This window comes from Tenrec ecaudatus, chromosome 3 (assembly GCF_050624435.1).
Source record: "Tenrec ecaudatus isolate mTenEca1 chromosome 3, mTenEca1.hap1, whole genome shotgun sequence".
In the NCBI taxonomy this organism is placed as follows: domain Eukaryota; kingdom Metazoa; phylum Chordata; class Mammalia; order Afrosoricida; family Tenrecidae; genus Tenrec; species Tenrec ecaudatus.
Window position 1 is genome coordinate 18,142,285 of NC_134532.1, and position 22,800 is coordinate 18,165,084.

A 22,800-nucleotide genomic window follows, 5' to 3' on the forward strand; every position below is an offset into this window, starting at 1 on the left:
CCAAACAGATCAGTGATGTCTTGCAAGGGTGATTGGCATAGGTCTTCTATCAGCCTCTTCTATGGAGAATCTGCAATATCTTGGTAGGGAGATTAGACCAGGTCTCCTCCAAGCATCTTTCAAGGAATATCTGGCACGTCTTGGCAAGGAAGAGCAGAGAAGCTCTCCTATCAGAATTTAACAAAGGAAGATGAACAGCATTTTGTAAGGAAGAGCAGAGCAGGCCTTGTATATTGCAAACATGATTATACACATCTTCAAGGAAGATCAGAGCATGTCTTCCATCACCATCTTGCAAGGCAGATCAGAAGCATGTTGCAAGAAAATCAGAACAGGTCCTATCTCAGCACGATGTAAGGAAGACGAGTTATATTTTGAATGGAATATCACAACAGGTCATGTATCAGCGTGTTCCAAGGAAGATTGGCGACATCTTGCAAGGCAGGTCAGAGCAGGTCTTCTGTCAGCATGTTGCAAGGCGGTTCAGCAAAGCAAGATCAGAGCGGGTCTTCCCTCAGCACCGCGAAAGGAAGACCGTGGATTGCTTGTGAGGAAAATCAGAGCAGGTCTTGTACCAGCATCTTGCTAGGAAGACCAGCAATATCTTCCATGGCAGATCAGAAGGCCAGGAACATCTTGCAAGGAAGATCAGCAAGATGTTGCATGACACATCAGAAGCCCTGTCACATCTTGCAAGGAAGATCAGAGCAACTGTTGTATCAGCCTCTTGGTAAGAAGATCGGCAAAATCTGGCATGGCAGATCAGACCAGTTCTTCCATCAGCATCTTGCGAGGCTGATGGAAGCATCTTGAAACGATGATCAGAGCAGGCTTGCTCTCAGCACCAGCTAAGGGCGAACGGAGATATATTGCAAGCCAGGACAGAGCAGTGCTTCTCTGGCAACTTGCAGGGAAGAGCTGCAGCATCTCGCGAGGAAGATCATGGCAGGTCTTCTATCAGCATCTTGCAAGGCAGATCAGGAAGATCAGAGTAAGACTTCTTTCAGCGCCATGAAGAAATATGAACGACATCTCTAAAGAGAGTTCAGAGGAGGTTCTCCCAGCATCTTGTAAGGAAGACCTCTTTCTTGGAACACTGTATTAGGACTTCTGTCACTATCTTGCATGGCAGATCGACGGCATTTTCAAGGAAGATCTGGGCAGGACTTCTCCAAGCATCTTGATAGACAGATGAGCAATTTTGCAGGGCAGATCAGTGCAGATCGTCTATCATTATTTTGCAGGGAAGATCAGTAGCGTTTTAAAGGAAGGGTACATCACAGTGATCCCATCTCACACGTAAGATCCTATCATCTGTGAGTTCGTGAGTGTTTCTGGGAATAATTTTCAGAGAGTTTACGATGCGAAATAGCTTTGCGGGCCTTCTCATGCAGCATCTATTTCTAGGTCTATATTTTGGCATGTTGTGCCTACCTCCGGTATTTGCTATGTCTTTTGCACCACCTGAGTTTCTTTGCCAGCCTGCCCGTTAGGGCCCTAAGTGGTCAACAGTCATTTTTCTTACTCAGGTTTACAGAACACACACACAAACACACACACACACACACACACACACATGCATTCAGGGCCACCCAAACATGTCTTTCTAAGGGAGTAGCATTTTGTGTATGGCTGACTCTTGATGAAAAATTATCAAATATAGATAAAAGTCCCATTTTTTTAATTTAATTTTATTTTTTTAAAAATTTATTGAGGCTCATAAAATTCTTATCACAGTTCATACATATACATACATCAGTTGTATAAAACACATCTGTACAGTCTTTGCATAATCATTTTTTCTCCTCTTTTCTTTTTTTACATTTTATTAGGGACTCATACACCTCTTATCACAATCCATACATATACATACATCAATTGTATAAAGCACATCCATACATTCCCTGCCCCAATCATTCTCAAAGCATTTGCTCTCCACTTAAGCCCCTTGCATCAGGTCCTCTTTTTTTCCCCCTCCTCTCCTTAGCCCCCTCCCACATGTGCCCTTAAAAGTCCCATTTTTTTCCTACAAATCTTTGCAAACAAACATAAGAGGAGAAAAAAGATTTGTGATCCCTATGCATACCTATCCAAAAATTTCCAGACAGGAGGAGGAAGTATTATTTCACCCACATATGCGACTCTTGATGCCTGACCTGGGTTCAGACGTTTTCAAGGAGGAGATGCACGCGCACATTTGAACGTCTCCGTCAGGTTCGCCTCAGCATCTTGCAAGGATGATCAGTAGTCACATCCAAGAAGATCAGAGCAGGTCTTCTATCTTAGCACACAGATCAGTGATGTTGTGCAAGGTTGATTGGCACAGGTCTTCTATCAGCATCTTCTATGGAGAATCTGCAATATCTTGGTAGGGATATTAGACCAGGTCTCCCCCAGCATCTTGCAAGGAATATCTGGCACGTCTTGGCAAGGGAGAGCAGAGAAGCTCTCCTATGAGGATCTTCCAAGGAAGATCAGCAGCATTTTGCAAGGAAGACCAGAGCAGGCCTTGTATATTGCAAACATGATCATTCACATCTACAAGGAAATCAGAGCACGTCTTCCATCACCATCTTGCAAGGCATATCAGAAGCATGTTGCAAGAAGATCAGAACAGGTCCTATCTCAGCACGATTTAAGGAAGACAACGGATATTTTACATGGAATATCACACCAGGTCACGTATCAGCTTGTTCCAAGGAAGATCGGCGACATCTTGCAATGCAGGTCAGAGGAGGTTTTCTGTCAGCATGTTGCAAGGCGGTTCAGGAAAATCTTGGCAGAAAGATCAGAGCGGGTCTTCCCTCAGCACCACGAAAGGAAGACCAGGATTGCTTGTGAGGAAGATCAGAGCAGGTCTTGTACCAGCATCTTGCAAAGAAGATAAGCAATACCTTGCATGGCAGATCAGAAGGCCAGGCACATCTTGCAAGGAAGATCAGCAAGGCATTGCATGACACATCAGAAGCCCAGGCATATCTTGTAAGGAAGATGAGAAGAAGTGTTATATCATCCTCTTGGTAAGAATGTCGGCAATAAATGGCATGCCAGATCAGACCAGGTCTTCCATCAGCATCTTGCAAGACTGATGGAAGCATCTTGAAAGGAAGATCAGAGCAGGTTTGCTCTCAGCACCTGCTATGGGAGACGAGGGATATCTTGCAAGGCAGTTAGGAGCAGTGCTTCTCTGGCAACTTGCAGAAAGGGCTTCAGCATTTTGCGAGAAAGATCACGGCATGTCTTCCATTAGCATCTTGCAAGGCAGATTGAGAAGATCAGAGTAGGACTTCTTTCAGCGCCATGAATAAATATGAACGACAGCGCGAAAAACAGTTCAGAGGATGTTCTTCCAGCATCATGCAAGGAAGACCTCCTATCAGCATCTTCCAAGGAAGATCAGCAGCATTTTGCAAGGAAGACCAGAGCAGGCCTTGTACATTGCAAACATGATCATCCACATCTACAAGGAAGATCAGCGCACGTCTTCCATCACCATCTTGCAAGGCATATCACAAGCATGTTTCAAGAATATCGGAACAGGTCCTATCTCAGCATGATTTATGGAAGACGAGGGATATTTGGCATGGAATATCACACCAGGTCATGTATCAGCGTGTTCCAAGGAAGATCGGTGACATCTTGCAATGCAGGTCAGAGCAGGTCTTCTGTCAGCATCTTTCAAGGCACATCAGCAAAATCTTGCCAGAAAGATCAGAGTGAGTCTTCCCTCAGCACCGCGAAAGGACGACCAGGGATTGCTTGTGAGGAAGATCAGAGCAGGTCTTGTACCAGCATCATGCAGGGAAGATCAGCAAAACCTTGCATGGCAGATCAGAAGGCCAGGCACATCTTGCAAGGAAGATCAGCAAGATGTTGCATGACAGATCAGAGCCCTGTCATATCTTGCAAGGAAGATCAGAGCAAGTGTTGTATCAGCCTCTTGGTAAGAAGATCCGCAAAATCTGGCATGGCAGATCACACAAGGTCTTCCACCAGCATCTTGCAAGGTTGATGGAAGCATCTTGAAAGGAATCAGAGCAGGTTTGCTCTCACCACCAGCTAAGTGTTATAGGGGTTATCTTGCAAGGCAGTTCAGAGCAGTGCTTCTCTGGCAACTTGCAGGAAAGAGGTGCACCATCTTGTGAGAAAGATCATGGCAGGTCTTCTATTAGCATCTTGCAAGGCAGATAGGGAAGATTAGAAAAGGACTTCTTTCAGCGCCATGAATAAATATGAACGACATCTCGAAAGATAGTTCAGAGGAGGTTCTCCCAGCATCTTGCAAGGAAGACCTCTTACTTGGAACACCATATTAGGACTTCTTTCACCATCTTGCATGGCAGATCGACGGCATCTTTCAAGGAAAATCTGGACAGGACTTCTCCCAGCATCTTGATAGACAGATGAGCAATTTTGCAAAGCAGATCAGTGCGGATCTTTCATCAGCATTTTGCAGGGAAGATCAGTGGCGTTTTCAAGGAAGGGTACCTCACAGTGATCCCATCTCACACGTAAGATCCTATCATCTGTGAGTTCGTGAGTGGTTCTGGGAATAATTTTCAGAGAGTGTACGATGTGAAATAGTTTTGCGGTTCATCTCATGCAGCAGCTGCTTCTAGGTCTATGTTATTGGCATGTTGTGCCTACCTCCGGTATTTGCTATGTCTTTTGCACCACCTGAGTTTCTGTGTCTGCCTGCCGCTTAGGGCCCTACCTGGTCATCAGTCATCTTCCTTACTCAGGTTTACACAACACACACACACACACACACACACGCACACACACGCAGGAGTTAACATTTGGACTTGCACAGCAAGAAAATCTCAAGTGTCTTTAACTAATATTCTTCAATATAAAAATCTGACTATAAAATTAATAATCAAAGAGAATCCTGAAACACGTGAGAAATGAAACAAGTCCTAGAATTATTGCATCCTCGGGGGAAATGAATTTGTTAGCCAATGAATAGCGTGAGGTGGTTGACAACCTGCACAGCTCCTATGAGCAGCTCCAATTTGAGAAACATTTGTAAGTTGGTATATCAGAAGCTTCCACACTGTTTTCCTGACCTAGACCACTGGCCGACTGACCTCCAAGGTGTTTGGTAAATCCTACGCTACACAGAGACTCTTGTGATATGCAAGCACACGTACACACTCACACACACACAGACCCACAGGAGTCACCATTTGTGCACCCACAACAAGAACATCCATCAATATCTTTAAAATACATTATTCTGTATATGAAACCGATGTTAAAATTTTAAAAAATCAGGAAACTGATTTAGAGCAATGAAAGCTGGACCCATACGATTCGGCAGTAAGAAGAGGTGAAGTTTTTAACCAGAGAGAAGCCAGGGCTGGTCGACCGCATGCAGACCTCCTTATGAGCAGGGTGACTTTGACTTACATACGTAAATAAGCACATGAGTAGTCACAAGAGTGTTTGCCTGGCCTAGACCACTGGTTGACAGACTGTCGGGGTGTTTGGTAAAACCAATGCTACGCAAGCAGGCGTATATGATGTGTGAGCACACACAGACACACACACACACACACACAGACACACACACACATTCAGGGGCCACCAAGATATGTCTCTCTAAGGGAGTAGCATTCTGTGTATGCCCGGGTCTTGATGTACAATTATCAAATATAGATAAAATTCCCATTTTTTTCTACAAATCTCTTGAAGCAAACATAAGAAGAGAATAAAGAGTTGTGATCCCTCTGCATACCTATCCAAAATTTTCCAGAGAGGGTGAAAAAGAATTATTTCACCCACATTTGCAACTCCTGATGCCTGAACTGGGTTCAGAACTTTTCAAGGCGGAGATGCATGCGCACATTTGAACGTCTCTGTCAGGTTGGCCTCAGCATCTTGCAAGGATGATCAGTAGTCACATCCAAGGGAGATCAGAGCAGGTCTTCTACCTTACAAAACAGATCAGTGATGTCTTGCAAGGTTCATTGGCATAGGTCTTCTACCAGCATCTTCTTTGGAGAATCTGCAATATGTTGGTAGGGAAATTAGACCAGGTCTCCTCCCAGCATCTTGCAAGGAATATCTGGCACGTCTTGGCAAGGAAGAGCAGAGAAGCTCTCCTATCAGCATCTTCCAAGGAAGATCAGCAGCATTTTGCAAGGAAGACCAGAGCAGGGCTTGTATATTGCAAACATGATCATCCACATCTACAAGGAAGATCAGAGCACGTCTTCCATCACCATCTTGCAAGGCATATCAGAAGCATGTTGCAAGAAGATCGGAACAGGTCCTATCTCAGCATGATTTAAGAAAGACGAAATATATTTTGCATGGAATATCACACAAGGTCATGTATCAGCGTGTTCCAAGGAAGATCGGCGACATCTTGCAAGGCAGATCAGAGCAGGTCTTCTGTCAGCATCTTTCAAGGCAGATCAGCAAAATCTTGCCAGAAAGATCAGAGCGGGTCTTCCCTCAGCACGGCGAATGGGCTACCTGGGATTGCTTACGAGGAAGATCAGAGCAGGTCTTGTACGAGCATCTTGTAAGGAAGATCAGCAATATCTTGCATGGCAGATCAGAAGGCCAGGCACATCTTGCAAGGAAGATCAGCAAGGCGTTGCATGACACATCAGAAGCCCAGGCACATCTTGCAAGGAAGATCAGAGCAACTGTTGTATCAGCCTCTTGGTAAGAAGATCCGAAAAATCTGGCATTGCAGATCAGACCAGGTCTTCCACCAGCATCTTGCAAGGCTGATGGAAGCATCTTGAAAGGAAGATCAGAGCAGGTTTGCTCTCAGCACCTGCTAAGGGCGACTAGGGATATATTGCAAGGCAGTTCAGAGCAGTGCTTCTCTGGTAACTTGCAGGGAAGAGCTGCAGCATCTTGCGAGAAAGACAATGGCAGGTCTTCTATTAGCATCTTGCAAGGCAGATAGGAAGATCAGAGTAGGACTTCTTTCAGAGCCATGAATAAATATGAACGACATCTTGAAAGAGAGTTCAGAAGAGGTTCTCCCAGCATCTTGCAAGGAAGACCTCTTACTTGGAACACCATATTAGTACTTCTGTCACCATCTTGCATGGGAGATCCAGGGCATCTTTCAAGGAAAATCTGGACAGGACTTCTCCCAGCATCTTGATAGACACATGAGCAATTTTGGTAGGCAGATCAGTGTAGATCTTTCATCAGCATTTTGCAGGGAAGATCAGTGGCGTTTTCAAGGAAGGGTACATCACAGTGATCCCATCTCACACGTAATATCCTATCATCTGTGAGTTCGTGAGTGCTTCTGGGAACAATTTTCAGAGAGTGTACGATGTGAAATAGCTTTGCGGTTCATCTCATGCAGCAGCTGCTTCTAGGTCTATATTATTGGCATGTTGTGCCTACCACCGGATTATGCTATGTCTTTTGCAACACCTGAGTTTCTGTGTCTGCCTGCCAGTTAGGGACCTGTCCTGTCATCAGTTATCTGTCTTACTCAGGTTTACAAACACACACACACACACACACACACACACACACACACACACGCACACACAGGAGTTAACATTTGCATTTGCACCGCAAGAAAATCACAAGTGTCTTTAATTAACATTCTTCAATATAAAAATCTGATTATAAAATTAATAATTAAAGAGAATCCTGAAACACGTGAGAAATGAACGAAGACCCAGCATAATTGCATCCTAGGAGGAGGTGAATTTGTTAGCCATTGAGTAGCCTGAATTGGTTGACAGCCTGCACTGCTCCTATGAGCAGCTCCAATTTGAGAACCATTTGTAAATTGGCATATCAGAAGGTTCCAAAGTGTTTGCCTGACCTAGACCACTGGTCGACTGACCTCCAAGGTGTTTGGTAAATCCTACGCTACACAGAGACTCTTGTATGATGTGCAAGCACACGTACACAATCACACACACACACACCCAAAGGAGTCACCATTTGCGCACACCCAAGAAGAACATCCTTCAGAATCTTTAAAATACATTATTCTGTATATGAACCCGATGTTAAAATTTAAAATTTAAAAAAAAATCAGGAAACTCATTTTGAGTTCTGTTACTCTCACTTACTCAATTACTCTCAGTCACTCTCACTCACTCTCTCACTTACTCTCACTCACTCTCTCACTTACTAATTCACTTCCTCTCTCACTCACTCTCTCACTCACTAACTCATTATCTCACTCACTCACTCTCACTCACTCTCTTTCTCACTCACTCTCTCACTTACAAAAAAAAAAAACAAACTCATTTTGAGCAATGAAAGCTGGACCCATACTATTCCACAGTAAGAAGACTTGAAGTTTTTAACCAGAGAGGAGCCAAGGCTGGTCGACCGCATGCAGACCTCCTTATGAGCAGGGTCAGTTTGACATACATACGTAAGTAAGCACATGAGAAGTCACCACAGTGTTTGCCTGGCCTAGACAATTGGTTGACAGACTGTCGGGTTGTTTGGTAAAACCAATGCTACCCAAGCAGCCGTATATGATGTGCAAGCACACACAGACACACACACACACACGAACACATTCACGGCCACCCAAACATGTCTCTCTCAGGGCGTAGCATTCTGCGTATGCCAGGGTCTTAATGTACAATTATCAAATATAGATAAAAGTCCCATTTTTTCCTACAAATCTTTTGAAGCAAACATAAGAAGAGAAAAAAGAGTTGTGATCCCTATGCATACCTATCCAAAATTTTCCAGAGATGAGGAAATAAAATTATTTCACCCACATATGCGAATCCTGATGCCTGAACTGGGTTCAGACCTTTTCAAGGTGGAGATGCATGCGCACATTTGAACGACTCCTTCAGGTTGGCCTCAGCATGTTGCAATGATGATCAGTAGTCACATCCAAGGGAGATCAGAGCAGGTCTTCTATCTTACCAAACGGATCAGTCATGTCTTGCAAGGTTGATTGGCACAGGTCTTCAATCAGCATCTTCTATGGAGAATCTGCAATATCTTGGTAGGGAGATTACACCAGGTCTCCTCCCTGCATCTTGCAAGGAATATCTGGCACATCTTGGAAAGGAAGAGCAGAGAAGCACTCCTATCAGCATTTTCCAAGGAAGATCAGCAGCATTTTGCAAGGAAGACCAGAGCAGGCCTTGTATATTGCAAACATGATCATCCACATCTGCAAGGAAGATCAGAGCACATCTTCCATCACCATCTTGCAAGGTATATCAGAAGCATGTTGCAAGAAGATCAGAACAGTTCCTATCTCAGCACGATTTAAGGAAGACGAGATATATTTTGCATGGAATATCACACCAGGTCATATATCAGCGTGTTCCAAGGAAGATCGGCGACATCTTGCAAGGCAGGTCAGAGCAGGTCTTCTGCCAGCATTTTGCAAGGCTGTTCAGCAAAATCTTGCCGAAAGATCAGAGCGGGTCTTCCCTCAGCACCGCGAAAGGAAGAACAGGGATTACTTGTGAGGAAGATCAGAGCAGGTCTTGTACCTGCATCTTGCAAGGAAGATCAGCAATATCTTGCATGGCAGATCAGAAGGCCAGGCACATCTTGCAAGGAAGATCAGCAAGACGTTGCATGACACATCAGAAACCCAGGCATATCTTGCAAGGAAGTTCAGAGCAACTGTTGTATCAGCCTCTTGGTAAGAAGATCCGCAAAATCTGGCATGGCAGAGCAGACCAGGTCTTCCATCAGCATGTTGCAAAGCTGATGGAAACATCTTGAAAGGAAGATAAGAGCAGGTCTGCTCTCAGCACCTGCTAAGGGCGACCGGGGATATCTTGCAAGGCAGTTCAGAGCAGTGCTTCTCTGACAACTTGCAGGGAAGAGTTGCAGCATCTTGCGGGGAAGACCAGAGCAGGCCTTTTATACTGCAAACATGATGATCCACATCTGCAAGGAAGATCAGAGTACGTCTTCCAGCGCCATCTTGCCAAGCAGATCAGAAGCATGTTGCAAGAAGATCGGAACAGGTCCTATCTCAGCACGATTTAAAGATGAGGGATATTTTGCATGGAATATCACACCAGGTCATGTATCAGTGTGTTCCAAGTTAGATCGGCGACATCTTGCAAGGCTGGTCAGAGCAGGTCTTCTGTCAGCATCTTTCAAGGCAGATCAGCAAAATTTTGCCAGAAAGATCAGAGTGGGTCTTCCCTCAGCACAGCTAATGGAAGACCAGGGATTACTTTCAAGGAAGATCAGAGCAGGTCTTCTACCAGCATCTTGCAAGGAAGATCAGCAATATCTTGCATGGCAAATCAGAAGGCCAGGCATATACTGCAAGAAAGATCAGAGCAAGTATTGTATCAGCCTCTTGGTAAGAAGACCCGCAAAATCTCACATCGCAGATCACCAGGTCTTCCATCAGCATCTTTCAAGGCTTACGGAAGCATCTTGAAAGGAAGGTCAGAGCAGGTCTTCTCTCAGCACCTGTGAAGGGCCACCAGGGATATCTTGCAAGGGAGATCAGAGCAGTTCTTCTCTGGCAACATGCAGGGAAGAACTTCAGCAACTTGCAACGAAGATCATGGCAGGTCTTCTATCACCATCTTGCAGGGCAGATCAGGGAAGGCCAGAGTGGGCCTTCTCTCAGCACCATTAAGAAATACCAGTGACATCTCGAAAGAGAGTTCAGAGCAGGTTCTCTCAGCATCTTGCAAGGAAGATTAGCGACCTCTCACTAGAGACACCATAGTAGGTCTTCTCTCACCATCTTGAATGGCAGATCGATGGCATCTTTCAAGGAAGATCTGTGCAGATCTTCTCCCAGCACCTTGATACAAAAACAGCAATTTTGCAAGGCAGATCAGAGCAGGTCTTCTCTCAACATTTTGCAGGAAAAATCAGTGACGTTTTCATGGAAGGGCACATCAGATTTATCCCATCTCACAAGGAAGATCTTATCATCTGTAGATTAGGGAGTGGTCCTGCGAACATTTTCCAGAAAGGGTACTGTGTGAAGTAGCTTTTAGGTCATCTCATGCAGCAGTTGCTTCTAGGTGTGTATTATCAGCATGTTGTGCCTACCATCAGATTTGGCTATGTATTTTTCTTTTTCACCATCTGACTTTCTGTGTCTGCGTGTTGTTAGGCCCTTCCTGGTCATCAGTCATCTGGCTTACTCAGGTTTACAGCATACAATAAAACACACGCACACACAAACACACACAAGTAAGGAGAATTTAACCCTAAGCATAGCTACCCAAAATTTTTCAGAGAGGAGGAGGGAGAATTATTTCACCCACCTGTGGGTCTCCTGATGCCCGCACTCGGCTCAGAACCGTTGAAGTCGGAGATGCAATTGCACGTGGGAACATCTCCCTCTGGTTGCCCTCAGCATCTTTCCAGGATGATCAGTAGTCACATGCAAGGGAGATCAGAGCATGTCTTCTACCTTGCCAAACAGATCAGTGATGTCTTGCAAGGTTGATTAGCACAGGTCTTCTATCAGCATCTTCTATGGTGAATCTGCAATATCTTGGTAGGGAGATTAGACCAGGTCTACTCACAGCATCTTGCAAGGAATATCTGCCACATCGTGGCAAGGAAGACCAGAGAGGCTCTCCTATCAGCATCTTCCAAGCAAGATCAGCCGCGTTTTCAAGGAAGACCAGAGCAGGTCTTCTATATTGCAACCATTATCATCCACATCTGCAAGAAAGATCAGAGCACGTCTTACATCACCATCTTGCAAGGCACATCAGAAGCATATTGCAAGAAGATCGGAACAGGTCTTATCTCCGCACGACTTAAGGAAATGGGGGATGTTTCGTATGGAATATCAGACCAGATCATCTATCAGCATCTTCCAAGGAATTTCAGTGACATCTTGCAAGGCATGTCAGAGCAGGTCTTCTGTCAGCATCTTGTAAGGAAGATCAGCAAAATCTTGCTGGAAAGATCAGAGCGGGACTTCCCTCAGCATCTCTAAAGGAAGACCAGGGATTACTTGCAAGGAGGTTAAAGCAGGTCTTGTATCAGCATCTTGCAAAGAAGGTCAGCAACATCTTGCATGACAGATCAGAAGTCTAGGCATGTCTTGCAAGGAAGATCAGAGCAAGTATTGTATCTGCCTCTTGGTAAGAAGACCCGCAAAATCTGTCATGGCAGATCAGACCAGGTCTTCCATCAACATCTTGCAAGGCTAATGGAAGCATCTTGAAAGGAAGATCAGAGCAGTTTTGCTCTCAGCACCTGTGAAGGGCGGCCAGGGATATCTTGCAAGGCAGATAAGAGCAGTTCTTCTCTGGCTACTTGCAGGGAAGATAATGGCAGGTCTTCATTCACCATCTTGCAAGGCAGATCAGGGAAGATCATAGTGGGCCTTCTCTCAGCATCATTAAGATATACCAGTGACATCTTGAAATAGAATTCAGAGCAGATTCTCCCAGCATCTTGCAAGGGAGATTAGTGACCTCTTACAGGGAACACCATAGTAGGTCATCTGTCACCAACTTGCATGTCAGATTGATGGCATCTTTCAAGGAAAATCTGGGCAGGTCTTCTCCCAGGATCTTGATAGATAGATCAGCAATTTTGTAAGGCAGATCAGAGAAGGTCTATCAGCATTTTTCAGGGAAGATCAGTGGCGTTTTCAAGGAAGGGCACATCAGATTGATCCCATCTCACAAGGAAGATCCTATCATCTGTGGTTTAGGTAGTGGTGCTGTGAACATTTTCCAGAAAGGGTACTGTGTGAAGTAGCTTTGCAAGTCATCTCATGCAGCAGCTGCTTTTTGGTGTGTATTATCAGCATGTTGTGCCTACCATCAGATTTGGCTATGTATTTTCTTTTTCACTACCTGACTTTCTGTGTCTCCCTGTCTGTTAGGCCCTACCTCGTCATCTGCCTTACTCAGGTTTACAGCATACAATAACACACACACATGTATTATTGGTCTGTGTTGCCTACCATGGGATTTTGTTATTTTTCTTTGGACTGCCTAAGTTTGTATCTGCTGTCGGTTATGCTCTGCCTGGTCATGACTCCTCCGTCTTACTCAGGTTTACACCATACACTCAGACACACACACACACACACACACACACACACACACACACACACACACAGAGTTAACAATTGGACTTGCATAACACGTTAATTGACCAGTATTTTTAAATAACATTCTTCAATATAAAAATCTGATTTTAAAATTAATGATCTTGTAACAAAGATCAGAGCGGGTCTCCTCACAGCATCTTCCAAGGAATATCTTCCACATCTTTGCAAGAATGACCAGAGCAGATCTTCTAACAGCATCTTGGAAAAATATCAGCAGCATCTTGCCAGGAGATCATTGCAGGTGTTCTATATTGCAAAGCATATCAGCGACATCTTGACAAGGAACACAAGAGCAGGTCTTCTATAAGTACCCTTTAAGGAAGACCAGCGATATCTTGTAAGTAAGATCATTGCAGGTCTTAATCAATATCTTGCAAGGAAGTTCAGCAAAATCTTGCAAGACATATCAGAACAGGTCTTCTCTCACAATTTGGAAGGAAGATCAGCAACATCTTGCCAGGAAGATCAGAGCAGTCTTCTATCATCATCTTCCAAAAAAGATCAGTGAAGCTCAGACCAGGTCTTCTATCAGCACCTTTTGAAGAGTATCAGCATCATCCTGTAAGACAGATAAGAGAATGTTCTCACAGCATCTTGCAAGGAAGCTTAGTAACATCTTGCAAGAAAGGCTTTTGGCAGGTCTTCTGTCAGATAATCGATATCTTTCAAGGAAGATCTGGGCAGGTCTTCCCCCTGCATCATGTAATGAAGATCAACATCTTGCAAGGCAGATCAGAGCAGGTCTCTGTCAGCATTTTGCAAGGAAGACAATTACCTATAAAGAATTGGATATTCGAAGACCAAATTAACAATTTGAATGATTACATCTAAGATTTTAAAGCAGTGTAGTATAAACACTTTCTTAGTCTAACCAACTCATTAAGATAGAGTGACATGATAACTGCAGCATTTCGTTTCAACATTACAATTTTTAGGATATCCATGGATTTTCCAGTATTTCCTCCATTTTCATATAGGCGAACTATGAGTCAGTGATGAGGGTATGTAGGATTCTGGACCAATTCCATATCTCTTAACAACATGAACAGCCTAAAACATCTTGTCAATGACAGACATTTTATGATTCATAAATAGAATTCATGAATTATATGAAAGAATTATTCTCACCACCAGAATGCAAATCTCCCTACACAATTCTTAGTAGGTTAGACGCCTCTATTCTAATATGAAAATACTATGACAGTCTCTTATTTAGCTCTATGTTATTTCCCCGGACGTGTAGTTGATCCAAACTTATGTCACACCTTGCAGTCATCTCAGCAATACCAACAACAGCATCTAAAAGCAATGCCTTTACCTTAAATGTCAGAGATTTTTACTAGAAAGTGAAACAAAACAAATGCAAACCCAAGAAGCTTAAAAGGAAGAATTTACCATAATTTAAAAAATTCTTTATAACCTCCAAAATAAATATATCACAATGTGTCAATTTCCCTCTTGAATAATTGTGAAATTAAACTTGGAACCCCTAATAACACAAAGAGTTCCAATGTTTAGCAGCTATCTGAGAAGATGGTTCCTTTCTCCTCAGAGACACTTTAATAGATAGGACTGGTGACTGACTTTTGAAAAAAATAACCTTTGAAAACACTGAGGCACAATTTTCAGACAAACATGAGCCACTGTAAACTAAAAACAACCAATTATCAAATGTTCTTGAAAAGGTCTGGAAACTTAGAATATGAAGACAACTGTCTTTCACAAGCAAAAGATGTCCTGTGAGATTGTCACTAGAACAACCAGGGGCAGCGAGATGAAGGGCCAGGACTCCACCATGACTTTCACTGTCTCCCTCTATCTCCAGGCAACAGCTGCCATGAACAACGGTGGGAGAATTCTATGGACAGCCGCTCCAGAGAGGCAATGGATGAAGCCTCATGCTGCAACATAACTCTGGATGGCAAGCTCCAAGATTCTGAGTGGGTCCCGGTGCTCATTCTGACGAATCTGCTCCAAAAGGAATCCTGACCCATGAAGGGTAAGCTGCATCTGCTCAGACCTCAGGAAGGGCCAAGTGGGTGGGTGACCTCCATCCTCTGAAATCTTGGCCCCAGCACCCTTAGTCACTAAATGTTATTGAATCAATGCTTCCCCATGAGTTTCAGAGACTGTGCCCTTTAAAAAAGAAGAAAGCCTCACTTTTAGTCCCATCTCGCCACCCTTACACCGTGTCAGAAATGTTAGGTAAAATTTTAGTCACACTTCTCACCTTTTCAATTCACAGTTGTAGGGGCTGTCAAGGCTCAGATTTCAGTCTGGACCACTCTCTTGACTCAAGTAGGGGAGTGCCAGAGGAATCCAAGATGGGAACGTGGGATGGTAGGCTGCTTCCTCCCAGGCTATGCAGAAGGATGAATCCAAGTTATGTAGGAAATATGGCAAGATGCTGTCTCAAGGCTAGAGATCCACAAGTGTGGTGAGGTCCTGGACCTGGCCAAAAGCTGCAGAGTTTACAGAGAGAATCCACTTACATTTATACTGGGGGAAACCACACCCACCAGGATAGCACCTCCCACTCCTCACTGCTGACAGAAAATCTCTTCATAGATGTGATGACATTACTTGTCACCTAGGCTGACATCATAATCGCTAACCTTCTGAGAATCCTGGCCAAGCCAAGTTGATAAAGAACCTAACCCATTACAAAAAACCCACTGTTCCATAAACCCAAGTGATTTCAATAACATTGAATAATGTGAAAGGGAAGGAGGGATGGGCAATACCCTTCCAGAAATAGCATCCAACCAGATGTGTTAAGAGTATTGATCTCTGAAGAAGAGTCCAGCACATTTTCTTAGTTTTTAAGTGTGTTTTGAAGGAACCATCAGTAATTGAGGGTGGGGGGGATTCCGTTTAAAGTGTATTTTCTTATAAATTAGGTGGGTATAATTGTGTGGCTTATGTTACATATCCTATCAGCCATAGGTTAAGCCTCTCTTATTCTGTTGCTTCTGGGGCAAGGTCCTTGTCTGCTTGGAATATCTGTGGGATTAACTTGCTTTAGACAGCACTGAGTATGTGTATGTGTGCTTCAACATTACCTTGGATCTAGGAGGTTCACTGTCTAGGGACTGCTGGTCCACAGAAGAACTCTGATCCAGGTCTCCTTTCTTGCTGTAGTCAGATCCTACATCTCTTTTCAATTCTCTATAATGCTTTCAGAGATGAAAGGTTGTGCAGCTATTCCTCAGGAAAACCCCTTTACCTTTATCTCATAAAGCTTATGGAGTAAAGGGTTTACCAAACAGCCTGAATCCCTTTACCATGGAATGTCTTCACACATGATACCATCACAACTGATCCTTCAGAGTGCCATTTTATATCATAAACAGAAAATAAACCAAACCCAGTAACACTGTGTACTGTCCCCCTCATAGCCAATTATTGGACAGACTAGAATTGCTCCCTAGTTCCCTCAATGCTGTCCATAATAGGATCCCCAAACTACTGGCCCTATTGCATACCCTATTATCAGGAAAACAGAAAAATCACCCACATCCCTGCAGGCAACTGAAAATGTTTGTGTTATATACCATAATCCAGAATAACAGTAAAAATACTCTCACTGCTATTGCATCAGAGCAGACTAATAACTATTTAGGACAAGGTAGGACTGCCCCTGTGAGTTTCTATGGCTGTCATTCTTTCTGGGATTAGAAAACCACACCTTTCTCCTATAAAGTACATGTGGACCATTCCATTTCCACTCAAAAGGAAGTATCAGGTACTTTGGTAAAAATTAAAATATGTCTTTATGGGAGCAAACTTCTCATCTTTCTCAATTGGAAACCTGGTGAGTTCGAAGCCACCATCTCTTGATTAATAGACCCATTGAGCACACTACTCGACAAGACTCTAAAACTGACATTATTACATAATTGCTACACTACAGAGAATTATGACCCCAGCAATTGATACAGATAATGAACCTCTGCATATAGGTAAGATATTTAAACACAATGAGGGCCCTGAATAGATACTGGGCTGTAAAAGAGATAGAGAGTGAACAGTTCATCCAAATCTGTTTGCCCTGTTTATATTGAATAGAGCAATTAAATCCATATCTTCAATATTCAATATAGATTACACCCAGTTCACCCCAAAAGTAGACTCGTATGCCTTCTGTTACACATGCTCATTATGAAAGAAATAAATACAACACATGTAAGGCTTTCAAAAACAGAAAGTCATTCTCTTCCCATTTGGGTCGGTAGAAAGAAATTTTTAGGTGACTGGACTAATACATAACATAATGAGAATTTTAGAACATATTGGGATTGTCAATAATTTCATCTTGCTTGCATGCACAATAAGTGCCCATGGAGGCAGAAGTCAAGAGATCAAGTGAACAATGACATTGGATAAATCTGCTTCAAAGACCGCTTGAAAGTGTTGAAAAGCAAAGATGTTACCTTGAGGATTTTAAAATATGCCTGCAGGAGTCTTGGGACGTTCTGATTCTTTCTTTTTCCTCAAACCATTTTGAGAAATAATCCAGACATCACATCACTCAATAGTTGTATCGTGTCATGTAAATGACTATCAGTTTCAAACATTTTCCTTTTGTTTATATTTCTTTTTTGGGTTTTATTTTTTGTTTTTGCTTGTATTTCTTGATAGCAACTCCATATTATCTCCCAACAGGAACCCATAATGTAGTTATAGTTTCTACAGAGTCACCCACACTGGGTTCTATATACCAAATATATATAGAAAGATCCAGAACAGAGTCAAGAAGGCTACCAACAATACCAACAACAAAGTAAGAAACTCAGTTTGAAAACCAAAACCAGAAAGTATTAAAAAACAAGATTAAGGTCAAAGTATCAAAAGGTCGATCAAATATCAAGTTTTTAACTTTCAAGTCAGATTTTTTATTTCAATCTGCTATAATCATCTCTCTAATACTCTGTCTGATAACCAGGTTATTCCCATCCCTTAACTATGGTCAGAGAGAAATCACCAGAAGCTTATTCCTTGTGTAGAACCCGCAAATGTATGTGGCCTTCAACTGTCATCCATAGCCTTCTGCAAATCAGAGTTAAAAAAATTAAACTCTGATACAATTCTCTCCTACAGATTTGAATGTTACTATTGACAATCCTTGGACCAGCATGTTGGTGTTCTTCTTCCATGTGGGCTTAGTTGACGTTACACTTAGATGACTGCTTGTTTAAAAACAAAGCTTAAGACCCCAGACATCATTCTTTTTTTTTTAATAGAAATATACTTTTTAATTTTCATAAGAAAATGTTTTAACATTTTAAATAGCCTGTTAAGACTTGGTTGACATCTAGTTAACATGTAACACAAGTATTATTTTTTCTTGAAAATATTCAAATGTACTTCCATAGTTTTTTTTTACAAAATAGACTAAATTATATGCTATGTGTAACAAGGTTTGTGAATAATAACAATTTAACACACTGTTTTTCAATGCTTGAAATATTAAGTCAATTACCTTATATACTCGAGTATAAGCCGACCCAAGTATCAACCAAGGCACCTAATTTTACCACAAAAACTGCATTTAAAATGTGTTGAAAAACTCGGCTTATACACATATGTTAATTTAACATGTTTCTTGAAGAGGGAAAAAGGGATCACATCAGTAAAACAATTGGTACTATAATCTTAGTTATGGTTCCACACAAAACAGACATCATTTTTCATGAGAAAGCAGGAGCTATATAACATAAAAGGTGCTAACATGAAGTCATTTTCAAATAAAAATCAGATTAACTATGAGACTGTTCCATTGCTACCAGTTATCTCTGCCTCAGATGATAAATTAAATAAGAATAGTATACAGTCCATGAGTCTACTATGAATTCCATGACACATATTATCTTATGTTAAAAAAATTAAGGTTAATTTTTAAGAGGGGAGTAGGTGAAGAGTATTGCTAGAAGACAAAATCATGAAAGGCATCAGTGAGGACCTGATCATGAAACAAGATGCTTTAGATTGCTCACTGTGTGACGTTAAAACCCACTGTTACCCAGTTAGGCAGTCCTACATAAACATGAGGGGAAAAGAAACTGTTTTCTGTCTTCATTCAAATTAACTCCTGCCCCTCCAAATTCAGGTTAAAAGGATTTTTTGGTCACTACATTTTAACAAATTAATACAAACTATAAAGCAGTCTTCCTTTTTCCTTATAATGTTAAATAAAAATTCTACCTGTTTTAAAACTGCACATAGAACACTGGTCACATAAGAGAATGACCACTTGTTGATTTACCACAATGAACAAGTGTAGCTTGATGCTCTCAAATGTGTTCACAGCTCAAGTACCGTCCATTAGGTCACTGGAGTAATTTCCTCGTCAGAGCTGCTGGATTCATCTTTTAGTTCCAATTCCTCTAAGACTTTGTCTACAGTTGTAAAGTTTTTCTTCTTGCATTTCTTGGGAATTGCATCATTTTTACAGATTTCCTCATCTTAATGTTTGGCAATTTCTTCAGATCAAAATCCCATTCCCTAAGTGTTTTCAGATTAGCTGCATCTACAATGTCGGGAACCTCAAGGCCATAGTCCTCATATTGCTGTCGCTCCCACTCCATCGTCTGCTTGATAACCATCTCCCGGGAAACGTGTCACCGGCCTTGCCTGTCTTTGATGCTGTTATGTAACTCAGTCTGCTCCAACTCACTGCTGAATCGATTTAAATAGCTTTTAATCCATGCACAAGCGTCTTTCTTTGAATATTCTACTTTTTTGACATCAAGATGATTTTGAAACCACTGTAGTTTTTCACCAATAATGTTGAGATGCAAGGCCTTCTCATTCTTCATTTTTTTGCTTTTTCTCTTGTTTGTGGGACTGGCTGGTGATCTGAGCGGCTTTTCTACTATACGGATGGGTGACTTTTTTCTCCTGACCGCCACTCTTTCCCTTGGGTGCTTTAGGCATGCTGCCTGCCCTGCTTGCCCGTCCAGTTCCAACGGGGAAAGATGACATGGAAGGCCCGGTGCGCGGCGAGCACACGCCTGCAGGCCCTCGGAAGCCGCGCAGTCTCCGACACCATTCTTTCCGAGAGTCAGATACCATCTCATGTCTTCACCACACTTTGCTGTAGCACCCATACCTTCTGTGGTTCCTTCAAAAGGGCACATACTGATCAGGGCCACGTCATAAGAACTAATTGTTCTTAGATTGAGCTAGGGTTAAGTGTGAACCCCACATCCACCCCTGACTCTGTGTTTTCTATTCACCTCTGGTTCACCTTCCACATATTTTTGTTATATTAATGCAGGGAACTTTATCAATCATCCCCTCGGAGCATATGATTCTTCTGTTTATAGTGTCATTGATTTAGCGCATGGTAATATATTTAAAACACAATTGAGAAAAGGAAATTAAACAAGTGTGCAGACAGTATTTTGAATTGCCTATGAAAAATGAATGTGAAAGTTGTACATTCTTCAGTGCATAGAAAGGAAGACTGAAGAAGAATCAGAGTGTCAGAATGTAGTAATGGCAGAAAACATTGACAGCACCCTGGACTGCTGAAAGTGAAAACAAATCCTTCTCAAGGACTAACACCTTGAGTTTCCTGGCAAGGCCATTTGTTACGAGAACTTAGTGCTTATTCTGCTGCCTCATTCCTTGTGTACTTTGAGAAATTGCACATGCTTACTAACCCATTCCCTAGCTAACAGAGAAAATAAAAGACTGTGCAGGGCGTCCACCAGCGTGACATCCAACCAGAGGTGTTAGTCCTTCACTGGATAAAGGGTTGGTATTCCAACCTACATTTGTGACATGGTTTATCACATAAGCTCACCCTGGTGGACTCATACAAATGGGAAGACAATATTCATAATATATAAGAAACTAAACACCCTTCTATTGCCTCTATATTCACTCACATCTCCCATGTACGACTAAAAGGATCTCTTCTCTAGGACTTCCAATGCGCTACATCTCAATGGTAGCAGTCTCATCTTCTTTGCTACAGTAATCTGGGGTCACAGACCAACAAATAAGCCTTCACACAAAAAGGGCTTCAAATTTACAAGGTGGCATGATTGCCAATCTACTGAGTATCACGGCCTGACAAAGCTGACACAGAAAAGACCCACCTCAGGGAAATGAGATCTGCATAAGGGAAAGCATGCCAGAGACCAACTGCAAAGGCAGTGAAGGCAAAAAGATAGAGGGTGAACAAGACCTCAGAATCATGACACCCTGATTATGGTGAGTAAGGCATGGTGAATGTGCTCTGGAATGTCATTCAAACAATGCAAAGCAGACCTGTGTTCAAGCACTGTCTTTTTGTTTGGAGCCCAGGATATAACTGTTGACACGACCCCACACAGACCCTTGTCATGGAGTTCATTCAGCACCCTAGGTAGCTGCCCCTTTCATGGTTTCTCAGGCTGTAACGTATCATTGTCCTTCCCAGTGAAGTAACTGGTAGGAGTAGCACACAGACCATGTCCTTAGCTGTCAAACGTTTCTGTCACAGCACCACTAGGACTAAATTCCCTACTCCACTGGAGTTACCAAAGTAGCATCATGATATAGCTGCCCAAGCACTGAGATGCACTACCCAACCAACGTGACACAACAATAAGGCATCACTAGTGGGAAATATATGCAAAGCTAAGCTTCAAACATGGTGATATGGTAAATATAAAGAGGGTAACCAGTACATCCTCTCCGGATACCCATTTCTACTGAGTAGAGCAAATCTTCACAGAGTCTGAATAGACATAGGAATACACTCATGCCAAATGTAGGACAACAACCAGAGATATAAATACCAGATGTGGTGCATAAATATATATATATTATTTTTTATAAAGCTACTTAAGTATGGAAGTTTATGATTGTGGCATATTACTTCAAATATCGGTAGTGTGCAGGGTTGAGGGCTTCCCACAGTGCTTACATTCATGAGAGTGAGCTCCATTGGAAATTCCAGTATCATCCATGAGTATTGATGGATCTCCATGGATTTTTCCCGATTCTTTATTGTCACCTTTGCTTTCTTTTAGAAATTCTATTGTAGTGTACATATTTTTTTTCCATATTTGTTAAACTTGTCATCATTGAACTGAGTGTGAAATTGCTTGTTATGCTGTAGTGAAGGTACATGCTTGAATGATTTTCCATCCCAAAGACGTTCCATGGCATATAAGTGTCCTGGTCTTTTTAATGCAGGAAGAATTGCCATTTGACTGGAGAGCTCATGAATAGTATTTACTTCATATATTCCGGAGGATATCAAGGGAAAATACTTTCTACTAAAACAAACAGGTAAAAAGAAGGTTTTTACCATTTTATTATGCCCATAGATAGTAAACATACACAGTTTACCTCAATTATCTAACAAATCATAAATTTAAATATCAGATACAATCATAATGGTTGGTGAGTTAATAACATATGGAGGAATTATATAAGTGGGTATATGAGAAATATATTTTAATATTTAAAAGTAATTCACAGGGATTAAAACTATATATGTGCAACAAAATATTTTAAGTGTAATATTAAAATAAATGTTGACACTTTATATTGAGTGCCATTTCTTTAGTCATAATTGTGGTAATTGAATTAATATATGTATAGGTTATACATATGTATATGTAACAATATTTGTACTTTATATGTTTATATTGTATATTCTAATAGATATATGGATAGAGATATAAGCTGTAATTTAGTGATTCTAGTCATTGTGACTCTATAAGGTAGAATAGAAATATTAATTTTTA

At 42.0% G+C, this 22,800-nt stretch overlaps 1 pseudogene; it reads right to left on the reverse strand.

The window, feature by feature from the left end:
- Window positions 1-19,375: 19,375 nt before the first annotated feature.
- Window positions 19,376-19,987, reverse strand: LOC142443286 (translation machinery-associated protein 16 pseudogene; annotated as a pseudogene).
- Between the last annotated feature and the right edge of the window lie 2,813 nt (window positions 19,988-22,800).